Source organism: Hyaena hyaena, unplaced genomic scaffold (assembly GCF_003009895.1).
Source record: "Hyaena hyaena isolate Hyena2069 unplaced genomic scaffold, ASM300989v1 scaffold_75, whole genome shotgun sequence".
NCBI classification, from domain to species: Eukaryota; Metazoa; Chordata; class Mammalia; order Carnivora; family Hyaenidae; genus Hyaena; species Hyaena hyaena.
Window position 1 is genome coordinate 2,116,065 of NW_024080707.1, and position 13,417 is coordinate 2,129,481.

The 13,417-nt window shown below is 39.1% G+C and overlaps 1 protein-coding gene across 2 annotated transcripts in view; it reads left to right on the plus strand.

Moving 5' to 3' along the window:
- The window catches only part of DNAJC6 (DnaJ heat shock protein family (Hsp40) member C6), a 146,050-nt gene that overhangs the window by 39,407 nt on the left and 93,226 nt on the right, over positions 1–13,417 (plus strand). The window contains exon 1 of one of the 2 annotated variants that reach the window (XM_039233407.1): positions 9,470–9,514. The exons of the other annotated variant lie outside the window; for it this stretch is intronic. The gene's annotated coding sequence lies outside the window, so the exon portion shown is untranslated. Of the gene's footprint in view, positions 1–9,469; positions 9,515–13,417 lie in introns of those variants that run through there. 2 annotated transcript variants of the gene reach the window in all.

Sequence of the window (13,417 nt, forward strand, 5' to 3'; positions counted from 1 at the left end):
CCACATAACAGAAAAAAGCAAATAACAGTGGCTTAAAACAAAATAGTTTCATCTTTATGAAGTCTAGAGATAATCAGTCCAGGGTTGCCATGGTTCTTTGGGAATCAGGTTCCTTCTGTTGCTTCACTGTGAAAGTCTTCCATTCTCAAGTTCACTTCATGGTCCACGATGTATGCTGGGGCTTCATATTCCAACCAGAAAAAAGGAGAAAGGAATGGAAGAAGAGCATACCACCTATGCTCCTTTTCAGGGATGCATACTAAAAATTGTACATATCATTTATGCTTAAATTACAAAGTCATTATTATTATACCACAACTTAGTCTCATGTACATACCTAGCAGATTATAGAAAACATGCTTCTGGCAGGTCTAAGACATGAAAGATGACTGAAATAGGTTTGTTATAATACATGGCCATGTGCACACCTAAAGGTCAAGGTTAGCATAGAAGAAGATGGAAAAGAACATTGAGGATCACTTACAATCACTGTTTAGCTCACACTCAACTGTGCTCAGAGCTCTGGTCTCCATGGGTATGAAATGGGTATAGAAATCCTTCTAAAAAGACCATTCAGGTTTAAATGGGTAAGTAGATTAAAATAATAATATTAAAACCCCAGGCAATTTTGTGCACTGGAAATACTAGTTTTTTTTTTCCCCTTCAGTGAGGTATGATCAAGTGGGTAGCAGTGATTTGCTGCCCTGGAGACTCAGCACCCGAAGAATTGATTCTACCTGCATCTGAGGTGATCATTATCTTCCTTATCACCTTCATATAGGATTTGCCACATGTACAAGGGCTCAACCGATAGGCACAAAAGGGTTACAGAGAATAAGCACCTACGTTTAAAGGATCTTGGACATAAAATCATGTATAATGAACTCAAGGTCAAACATGGGAATATCTAAGATTTAGGGAAACTTTTACTTCAGTGTAGATTTGTACTTGACTTTGGGGAACTATTTACCACATGAAAATTTTCAGTTTGCTATTTCCAAGACCGAGAGCAATTGAGCACAGGGCTGGTTTATGATGGTCTGTCAGTGTCTGTCCATTTGAGAAGCTGATTTCCTTGCTCATAAAATGACAGATGAAAGAAACACGTGCTTCTGTGAGTTACTCTTGAAATGGTAATATAGGTGTTACATTGTTAAACCATGAGCATGTCCTTGAAAAGTCAAGGGTAAGTTGAATCTTAGTAAGTGGAACTGCATTTTAAGTGAACTTACTAAAGAAACCCATGGTGGCTTTTTTTGTAAGCTAAAGATAGCCTTTTAAGCATTTTTTTTTTTTTTTTTTTTTTTTTGCATTTTCATTTAGTTAGCAGATACGGAACACCTATTACTTGGCAGGCACTATGTTAGGCCTGGTAAACTGTGATGAATGTTGTCTTTACCTACCAGAGTTGCTCAAAATACCTGTATAAATAGACAAATAATATTCTCAGGTTAACAGATAGTCAAATAATAAAATTTGTTGTATCAATTCTAAAACAGCTTTTAATATATTAACATTTGTGCCATTTTGAAACCTCTTAAAATTGGTAGTATGGCATATGTATGTCATAAGTTGTGTATTTTTCTTAATGCTTTTCAAAATGGATGGTTTCTTAGCTTTGATGAAATGCAGCATTTGAGTAGGGTTTTAGTATTTATTATGTGCTTTCATGGGACTTATTTCATTTGATTCTTTCTGTGAGGGAGGCCAGATGGTATCTTCAACTTTATGGTAAGGGGATGTGGCTCTGAGTGGGAAATAAGATTGTAGAACACTTGCATGTGCTGAGTCCAGAGTTCATAGTTGTATTTTTCTTCCCAAAGAAGAAAATGTCTTTTTTAATCTATATACACATTATATTTATACACGTACATGTGTGGAAACACAACAGGGACCAAGCTTTTTTGAAAGTGAGGAGCTTGCTTTTAATGAATATAAAGATTATTTTTCCTTCTAGTGATTAAAACTAGGCCAGAGACTAGCCAAGTATCAGTTTTCAGGAGCACAACATAGAAAGTCCTCTAAGCCAAAAGTTATAAAACAAGGTTGCCTATTGGGCACATACATTGCCTATTGCCTATTGCCACATACGTTGAAAACTTGCAGGTTTCACTGAGCAAAACCTACCATGTGGATAATAAAGCAACGATAATTCCGGTAAGGGCCTCCCAACCGTTTTTCACTGGCCACGCTTAGGTCAGATCCAAGAAATGACCCAAACAGTAATCAAGCATTCACTTGAGCACTGGAATTGCCTCCTCAGAATGGTGCAGTGGCCAAAGCATAATCAGAAAGGTGGGATTTTGAATACTAGCTGATAGCTAGCTGTATGAGCTTGAGTGAGTGAGTTAAACACTCCAAGTTTGCCTCAAAAAAAAAAAAAAAAAAAGGTAACACCTTTGCAGGTGGTTTGGAAGGTGGGAGTTATGGTAGGTAAGGTACCTGGCAAATGGAAAGTAACTAGTGACAGTTGTTTTTATTACTGTTAGAGATTCGAGGAGGCACAGGTTTGGGGGTATTGAGTTATCTTTAAAAAACATGTCCTGCCTGGAAAATTTGTCCACTCTTGTAAGAGACCCAGCATTCTGTCAGGCATCAGGAACAGACAACCTCATTTGAAAGGAGCCATTATAGGAATAGTTGAGGTTTTCTTCTGTTAAGTATTACCAGCTCACTCAGTTTTTCCAGCATATTTCCTCATCTCTCTTGTGTATTGCTTTATGTGTAACTCTTGACAGCTGCCATTATTTAAGCATCTGTTCTGTGGTAAAATCTTGATTGACTGGGACTTAGACTGGAACACTTGAATGGTCATGGTTTTTTCCCCTCTGAGCTTCATGTAGAGGAGGAAAATGACAGCTAAAGTTTGAGAAGGATAGGAAAATTTGAGAACCAGCGAGAATCTTATAATTCATCGCCTTCAGTTTTACTGCTAAGAGGAGAATGATTATCAAGGCCACTCTGCTGATTAATAATAGAGTCAGGAGAGGATTCCAGCCCATTGCTCTTTCTCCTGGACTGTGGCCTAAAGATGTGGCTTTTAGCATCCGTCTTGGTGTTGTTACTGCTACAGTTCTGGCCACTACACTAGAAGTCTCAAATTCAAATGCCTGCAAGGGCTGACTGATAGTAAGAATGCATAGGGCAGGCTGGGTATTTCACATGGGGAAGCGGTGGTGAATTATGGCACTCAAGCTGGAGCCTGTGTCCCTTCTGTGGAGGCATGTAAGCTTACAATTAAAAAAAAAAACAAGACAAACAAAACATGTCTGGGGGCCAGATATGGCCTGTTGGTCCCTGATTTGAGCACGTTGCATTGTTTATATCCATAGACCTTTATTCAATAAGGACATAATCTGAAGTATATGCCTGAGGCATGTTGCCAAGGAAAGTTTCAGTGCTATTCATTGATTTATATTAAAGCATAAAATTGAAGAAATGCATTTTATTTTATTTATTTTAAAATTTATTTTAATTAATTAATTTCTAAGTTTACATCCAAGTTAGCATATAGTGCAACAATGATTTCAGGAGTAAATTCCTTAATGCAACCATACCCATTTAGCCCATCTTCCCTCCCACAACCCCTCCAGCAACCCTCTGTTCTCTATATTTAAGAGCCTCTTATGTTTTGTCCTCCTCCGTTTTTATATTATTTTGCTTCCCTTCCCTTATGTTCATCTGGTTTGTATCTTAAAGTCCTCATATGAGTGAAGTCATATGATACTTGTCTTTCTCTGACTGAGTAATTTCGCTTAGCCTAATACCTTCTAGTTCCATACAGGTAGTTGCAAATGAAAGAGATTAATTTGCTTGCTGTCTCCTTGAGGATGCTGATGACTTCCTGTCTTACGTTTAGGTCTTTCATCCATTTTGAGTTCATTTTTTGTGTATGGTGTAATAAAGTGGCCCAGGTTCATTTTTCTGCATTACACTGTCCAGTTTTCCCAGCAGCATTTGCTGAAGAGACTGTCTTTATTCCATTGGATATTCTTTCCTGCTTTGTCAAAGATTAGTTGGCTATATGTTTGTGGGTCCATTTCTGGGTTTTCTATTCTGTTCCATTGATCTGAGTGTCTGTTTTTGTGCCAGTACCATACTGTCTTGATTACAGCTTGGTAATACAGCTTGAAGTCTGGAATTGTGTGATATCTCTAGCTTTGTTCTTCTTTCTCAAGGTTGCTTTGGCTATTTGGGGTCTTTTCTGGTTCTATAGAAATTTTAGGATTGCTTGTTCTAGCTCTGTGAAGACCGCAGGTGTTATTTTGATAGGGATTGCAAGAAATACATTTTAGAAACCTGATCGTACACAATGATTTTTGCATTTTGCCACAGAGAGAACAGAGCAGTTCTGTTCTCATTTACGGTCTGGTTAGCCAGAACTCCTTGTTGTCCAGTTAAGTAGGCATGTGCAATCAGATGTCACAGTGGGTAAGACAGTCATAATTGGAAACCCTAGGATCTCTTAGTACTGTTATACATAGACATTCAGACATTTATAAGTGGAACCCATAGTGAGAAATACATTTATGTCATTACTGAGGAGAAAAACATACTTTCACCACACAAACTCCAATAGTGGTTCAAGATACCATATCTTACCATATGCCAGAAGCTGATGTTTCCTGACTTGTTTCATTTTTATTAAAATAATGGTCATGAATTGCTAAGTTTATTTTATAATTTAGTAAACCACAGCATATAGTTTTTTAAAAAAAATCACTAGACTAGGTGACACGAATGCATTTTATTTATTATTCATTACTTTATTAATTCAGTAGATATTTACTCAATCTCTAGTGAGTGTGAGGTGCTCTTTTTGATATCATGAGGGATACAGACATGAGCAAAACATGGATTTTTGTCCTCAAAGAGTCCAAAATCTAATAGGAAAGAGATGCATGAAAATATCTAAAATGTCAAGGCAGAACAATCTTTACATTATACATAATGTTTTTATATTATCATACATCATCATAATACATTTTTAACTAGGCAGGGCAGATTTTAGCCTAATTTTACAGATGGGAAATTACATTTTTTAAAAAAAGTTACTTATCCTTATAAAAATCGTAGAACAATAATGATAACAGATAATATATGTTATGTACTAACTATATGTTAGGTACTCATTTAATTCTCACTACATCCTTATTTTGTAGTACTTTTCTTATGCTCATTTTACAAAGGAGAAATGTGAGGCAGAGAGGTTAACTTTAGGAGATACAGCTAAAAGAGTCTGTGGAAATAGGGTTCAATCCGAGGAAATATGGTTCTAGAACCTCAGTTTTAACTGGTATGTTATAGTTCCTGAAAATTAAAAAGCATAGATCATAATCCCAGATGGCATGGCATATACTCATCTTCTCCTACCCCCACCACAAAAGTATTTTGACATCTGTTGTGATGGGAGAGTATTCTGGGGTCAGGGGAGGAGTGGGAGAGATGGACAGGAGTAGGGCCTGAACATTCCTCAGGGTGGATAACCTTTACCAAGTTAATAAAAGTGACTTATTAAGTCAGCAATAGAAAAGGCAGAGGGAAAGAATGCTACCCCCAGATCCCTGAAGAGGGCATCTGCCCCATATGTGAGGTAGTATCATTGAAATAAAATGAATTGTTAAGCAGTCTTGCTTTTGGAAAAGCAGGGAAGCATGGCTCTAAATGTTCACTTTGGATTTTACCAGTGCCATCCCCCTTCCTTAAACACAGGTGCTCATTCAGAATCACACAGACAAATTTCCATTAGTATAGTCTTGGAAAAGCTAATACTATCCTTTATTGATCATCTCCCATTGGAAGAACTAGGACTGTCAGGTGCTGAGGATAGAGCCATGCCCAAGCCAGCCCAAAATAGTAATAATAGTGAATATTTGTTAAGTACTTACTCTATAGGTGTTAGGTACTAATTTCTTACTTCAACTTTTAATGATGGTGTTTTTACTGTGCTCTATTTTATGAAGTAGAAAAGTAAGATCTTCATGGAAAAGTGAACTTTTATGAATTTGATCTTTAGTAAAGATAATTTTAGTGTCAAAATTGGTGTATATTCTAATTTAAGCCCCAAACTAGTTTTTAGACTGTTGTAAATTAATCTAGTTATTGTATTTTCCTGCCTTTATATGTTCTTTATATCCTAAATTTTATAGGGTCATTAATAGTTTTTTAAAATGTTTATTTATTTATTTTGAAAGAGAAAGCATGAGAGCAGCAGAGGGGCAGAGAGAGAGAGAAAGAGAGAGAGAGAGGGAAGGGCAGAGAGAGGGAGAGAGAGAATCCTAAGCAGGCTCCACTCTGACAGCATGGAGCCTGACGTGGGGCTCAATCTCATGAACCATGAAGTCATGACCTGAGCCCAAATCAAGAGTCAGACGCTTAACTGACTGAACAACCCAGGCGCCCCAATAGTTGTTCTGATTAATTTTATTTATGTTAATTAAGTGTCAAGAAAAAAATTAAGTGGTCCCTGTAGCCATGTATGTTTTTCTTTAAATTTGCAAACTGGGGAGATAGATATCCAAAAATACAAAGGCATATGTTTCATCTTAATTTCTTCCAGCAATATGCCTGAAACTCTGAAAACAGTTGAACAAATAAAACCGAGTGTGCTCTTTTTGAAAATAATAATTTTCACTTTTGCAAAATGGTCATCTCTAAATTCTCTTAAGCCAGTGATTATAAATCCAGAATTTGCCAAGGCACATGATGGATACTAGGTATTTACTCTCCCTGTGTCTCAGTAATGAATTAAAAGAAAAAGAAAAGTGCAGAAAAGTGTGATTTAAAATGTTATTGGAAAATATGTATTTACTAAACTCCACAGAGGATAACTTTAGTCAAGTACATAAAATAGCTCAATCTGACAGATTTGGAAAATTGAAAGTATGAAATCTGTTTAAAATTTTATTACAATTTTCACTGCTCTCACTGAAGTTGTTTGATCTTGTTGTAAATGAGCATTAACTGTGATTTGTGATTTGGGTCAGACCACACCTTCTTGAGATACTGCAGTTTGGAAAGCAACTGGTCAGGCAATTGACTTCTTCCCAGAGGAGCTGGAGGGCTCTGCAGGATTCTTGGCCTCTACTGATTAGTCCTCTTCCTATAAGAATTTGTATTTGAGTGATCCTTGAACAGGCAAATGTCTTTCGATTCAATTAATTTATTTTATGTAGACCCGTATAGAACTAGAGTTTCTGGGAAACTTTAAGGTCCCAAGTCATTTGGACCCAAACCCTTAGATGTTGTTTGATTTTGTGACCCTAAGTGATCACAATATCAGCAAGAGAAAGCCGTGGAAGGTGAGAAGGCAAAGCCAGCTTTGTGTATGGGCTTAAGCAAATTGTATATACATGCACTTTTTTCTTTTTGATCGGTGATGAAACTGTGCCAAATGACTTTTGAAAAGCTCTTTACTTAGTCATTCCAAATCCTAATAGGGAAAAGTATCGTATTAAACCAAGATTTCACTTGAAATGATAAAAATGGGAGATACTTCTGCAGTATTACTGTTTCAGGTGAAAATGAACATTTGGTAATTGCATTTTGAGACTTAGAGTTATGTCCAGGTTTTACAAGCCATGAAACATATAATGCTAGGGTTCTCTTTAAGAGTAAGAATACAAAATCACAAATATAAAATTAGGTACATAGCCTTGAAAAGGGCTTCTGCAAAAAAGGAGCTCTGACCCTTAAGCTTGATTAACTTTGTGATTAATTCTCCACTAATAATGAGTGACTGCTTTCTTTGTTTTCTCAAAATTGTGAAAGCAAAAAGGGGAGGGGCTAGAGAATGGAAGGAAAATCCTTGTCTAGCTTGCTTCCTAACCATCCCCTCAAGCCAACTGAGTGGTATAGTCCTTTCTCCAGGTCCCAAGGTAAATGATGTCAGAACTGAAATTGCACCTGATTCGACCTCCCCTTCTCCCCCAATTATTCGTTCAACAAATAGTTCCTGAAACAGTTACATCTACTCACTAGGTGGAATGGACCCTGTCTCCTACTTAGAATAGCCAGCTTTTTGATATCTTACTTAGGGATCCTTAACATTCTCCTTAATGTGCAAAATACTGCTGCTTCTTTCTGTCCTAGCTTTCATATAACTGGCATTTAACATGCGTTCTTTTTCTGCTCAATTAAGTTACAAGTCAGTCCTCTAGGACGGTAACCTTTGACTTGCCGAATCTTCCAGCAAATATAGACTAAGTTATACAAAATGGGCGTGTCTGGATTTTACCAAGAGACCCCCTCGTCCCCAAAGCTTACCAGAGACACCCAGCCTCGTTCTTCTTTACCTCGCGCGCGCGCGAAAACACCCGGGTACCCGGGTCGTAGTAGTTCCCTCCCTCTTCCACCACGCCCCATTTTCCGCCCTCATCCCCCCTTCTTCAGAGTCTGGCCTCCCTCACTCCGTCTCTTTTCTTCCCTCCCCTTGGGCCAGCCGCGCTTGGAGCTGCCCTGCTGCGCGGAGGGGCGACGCGGCGACACCTATAGGATTGCTTCCGGGCACTCCCCAGCCAGAGGGTGGCTGGCCGGGTCCGGAGCTCGGCAGGGCGGGCTGCTCAGCGGCGGCGGCACGGAGGACGCGCGCACCCGCTCGCCCTCCCGCCCGCGCCCTCTTTTTCAACCTCGGTCGCGCAGGGCGCCCAGAGCCTCTCTTTGCCCACCCAGGGCGGTGGCTTTGCCGCGCGCCCCGCCAAGCTCCTCTCTGGTGGCCGCTTCCTCTTTCACTCGTCTTTGCGTCATGTCGGACACTTGATGGTTTTTTCTTTTTCTTTCTTTTTCTTTTTTTTTTTTTAATTCCTCCTTTGAGCCCTTTCCACCTTCCACCTCCCCCTTCATTTCCCAGGTTGATTCCCCCCCCCCCCCCCTTCTCTGGGCTTGCCCATGAGTCTCCTCGGGAGCTACCGGAAAAAGACCAGCAACGATGGTTACGAGTCCTTGCAGCTGGTGGACAGTAACCGGGACTTAAGTGCGGGAAGCGGCGCGGGTGGCGGCAAGCAGAGAGTGAATGCCGGGGCGGCGGCGGCGCGGAGTCCCGCCCAGCAGGCTCAGGAACGCGCCAGCACCATGGACAGCTCAGGTAGCGCTGGTGGCGGGGTGCGCCCGGCTGAACTCCACTGGGTCCTCCGAGAGGCGGCCCGCTCCGCTGGCCCGAGGCTCCCACCTCAGACTCGGCCTGGGAGGGGCCGGGATGGAGAGAAGGCATCTAATACCACAAGGGTGTCGCGTCTCTAATTTCTCTAGTTCCAGGAGCTAGGAAACGTTAGATCTACCCTGAGGCCCAGTGACTGTCTGAAGCGCCTCTTAATCTCGCTAGGCTGCTGAATACACCAGCTGGGGGCGGGGAGGGGAGGGGAAAGGGGAGGGAAGGGGTGGACGCGAGAAGGGAGAGGGTGGCGCGAGGAGCCACTGGGAAGAAGGGCAGGGAGAGGCAGCTGCCTTCACTACCCAGCTGGATGAGGGGGAGAGGTGAAGGAGCAAGTGCGTTGGTTGTTTCTGCAGCCTGCAGAGGGTATTTATTCCAGTTATTATTCTCGTAATGCTGATGTCATGTGCAATTCTGTAAGGCTGTGTCTCTTCTGAATTTGCCTGTCTTCTAGGGTTAATGCTGTTACCTTTCTTGAGCAATTTTTACCTTGAGCAAGTTTTTATCTAGAGCTCTTTTACACAGCTTTTATGCTTTGTACGATGAAATTTATTTCACCTGCTATCGGCTTTGATCTTGTTTATCTTTTTGCATTGAGTATACTAATATTTCATGAACTTTACATATAAGGAAAATGAAAATGCCTTTAAACTTTGTATCTGGGCTTGCAACCTTCGTTTATAAAGCATTTTAACAAGTTGGATTTCTCTCTGTCAGAAATGCTCTTTTAGCGATTTCCGTAGCAAAACAGTCATTTAATATATGTATGTTGGACCAGGGGTATTATTATAGCTGTTTGCTCACCTTTTCAAGGAACCAGGATCAGAGGATTGTTTACATAGAGATAATTTATAATTGAAGTGCTCAGTGTTTTGTCCTACACTGGTAACTTTAATATACTGAACAACTGAGGACTCCAGAGGAAAGATTGATGTTGGGTTGTTTGGGAAGTAATGAAAACAAAGTGAATTTAATTCCTGCACTTTGTAAATAAATGCTTGTTTCTTTTAATCATGTAATGGCTCTCCCTGGACTACCATTTTCTATTTTCTTCATCCCATAAGTGGGATAAAATGTCTGCAAGATGTTCAGGTGTCCTGGTCCTGGCCTGAAAACATATTTTATCCATACAAGCTCTTACTGCGTTAAATAAGGTGTTGGTGCAATGTTTTCTCAGGACCATTTTAAATTAAAGCTAAAATTACCCAAAGGGACCAATGGTTCTAACAGCTTTAGTATTGGCATTGTACATGGGTATTTGATTTATGATTTTCAAATCTGTGATAAAGGCTAGGGTATCTTTTGACTGGATCTGATCTCTTTTAAATCTTAAAAAAGATTCGTGTATTCCAAACGATGCTATCATAATTCTTTCTGGAACACAGTGGACAAGTATACAAGTAACTGAAATGGAATGAACAGTTTCCAAATGAGTGAGGAGGAGCCCCACTTCCGAAACTGAAAGAAATAGAAATCTTATGTATTTTCACCTTTCATAAGGATTTTTATTTTAAGAATTAGAATTTGTTTTTAAAGTTTGTTACATCCTAGAATAAATTCAACACCTATTTCCTGAGTCCATTATATGCCAGGTACTGTGCTAAGCACTGTGGGGGATATAGTAGTGAATGAGATACTTCTGCATTTAGAAGGATGTCATTTAATAGGAGTAGTAACTCACACAGCAGCCTTTAGTAAATTCTGGGTTTCTGAGGATTGTCTTTTTCACCAAATCAGACTTTTTCAATAGGTTTAGAGAAGAAAAATGAATTGAATTGATAAACTTTTATAATGGATTTTTATTAAGAATATTGTTATCTCTAAAGCACTATTGCTAGGAGTTGATTCTTCAGTTTGATCCAACTAGCCTTGTATAAAGAGGTTGCAAGAATTCCTCCCTTCCCCCATGCCTCTTTCTGATTAGGGGAATGTTGTGGCTTCCTGAGGGCAGTACTTTGTATCTTATAACTATTTTGATGCATAATTGCAATGAAGAATGAGAAGGAAGTCTGAGAGGATGCTGTTTGTTTGGTTTGGATGAACGAATGGGCCCTGAGAGTGGGGTTTCTTTTAGTGGGTAGCAAGTTTCATTTACTAGTGCAACTATATCTATCTTGTCTAATTATAGTTCTTTCTTCTCAGATCCTCAAAGAGTGGCCTTGTGCAGTGTAAATGTATCCATTTGTTTAAGACATTTAATTAAACTCATGGATCATTTCTAAAGCAGCAGTGATCTGCCCATTTATTCCACTCATTGTACTGTTACATGCTAGATGGTTCATGGGGCTTTTGTTATAACAGGAATGTTTGTGAATGTAAAAAATATGTCTAGAGGATTTAAAAATAAATCTAGAAGACCTAAAGCTTAGTTTTAATAATATTCTACACTTGTATAGCTATTTATAATAGGTGGTGCACTTTGACATTTTATCTATTTGTCCATCTATTTATATTCAAGTTAGTTAACATATAGTATAATGACATTTTCAGGAGTAGAATTTAGTGATTCATCACTGACATATACATCACTTACATATAATACCCAGTGCTCATCTCAACAAGTCATCCCAATGCCTGTCATCCATTTAGCCCAATCCTCCACCCAACACCCTCCAGCAACCCTCAGTTTGTTATCTGTATTTAAGAGTCTCTTATGGTTTGCCTTTCTGTTTTTCTCTTATTTTTCCTTCCCTTTCCCTGTGCTCTTCTGTTTTGTTTCTTTCTTTTAAGTTTATTTAAAGTTTATTTATTTTTGAGTGAGAGAGAGAGAGAGAGCAAGCGCATGATGGGGGGATGGGGGGTGGGGAGGGAAGGGGCAGAGAGAGAAGAGCTAGAGAATCCCAAGCAGATTCTGTGCTGTCACCAACATGGGGCTTGAATGCACAAATCACAAGATCATGACCTGAGCCAAAATCAAGAGTCTGATGCTTAACTGCCTGAGCCACCCAGGGGCCCATGTTTCTTAAACTTCACATATGAGTGAAATAACACATTTGCCTTTCTCTGCCTGACTTATTTTGCTTAGTATAATGGATTCTAGTTCCATCCACATTGTGCTAATGGCAAGATTTCATTCACCAACTAATATTCCATTATGTGTATGTGTGTGTGTATGTATAGACACACACATATATGTACACACATATTCCATTGTGTGTACAACATCACATTTTCTTAATTCATTCATCAGTTGATGGAAATTTGGGCTCTTTCAGTACTTTGGCCGTTGTTGATAGTGCTGCTATAAACATTGAGGTGCACGTGCCCTTTTACATCAGCATTTTGGTATCTTTTGGATAATTATATAGTAGTGTAATTTCTGGATTGTAGGGCAGCTCTATTTTTAATTTTTTTGAGTAACTTCCATACTCTTCTCCAGAATGGTTATACCAGTTTGCATTCTCACCAACATTGCAAAAGTGTCCCCCTTTCTTCACATCCTTGCCAACATCTCTTGTTTCCTGAGTTGTTAATTTTAGCCATTTTGACAGGTGTCAGGTGGTATCTCATGGTGGCTTTGGCTTGTATTTCCCTGATCATGAATGATGTTGAGCATCTTTTCATGTGTCTGTTAGCCATCTGGATGTCTTCTTTAGAAAAGTGTCTGTTCATGTCTTTTGCCCTTCACTGGATTGCTTTTTGGGTGTTGAGTTGGATAAGTTCTTATAGATTTTAGATACTAACCATTTATCTGATATGTCATTTGCAGATATCTTCTCCCATTCTGTTGATTGCCTATTAGTTTTGTTGATTGTTTCCTTCCATGTGCAGAAGCTTTTTATCTTAATGAGGTCCCAGTAGCTCATTTTGGACACTTAATCTTATTTCATTTTCCCATAAATCTATTAGGTAAGGTAAGTGGCATATGTCTAGTCTTAGAGATTTCATATCAAACATCTGTACTATTGTTACTAGCTGTAAAACCTAGAAAAATTTAAGCCTGTTCCCCATTTATAAAAGAATCATAATAGTTATTCTTATACTAGAGCTTTTAGTTTGAGGCTTAAAACAATATGAGAATACATTTCAATTTTTCTTCATTTTGCTGCCTGTGTCTTTCCAATTAGATGAGGAAGCTCATTCTTAGAGATGGTAGGAGACTTGTTCAAGGTAAAATAGCTACTTCATGACAGCAAGATTCAGGTTTTCTGATTCCGAGCTCTAAGTTTTTCTCCATGGAACTGAACTGTCTTCTTGTGTAGGTAATAATATCAACTGGTTATTGAGATGTAAACAATACTATCTCCTTAGATTTCCCCTCTGTTTTTA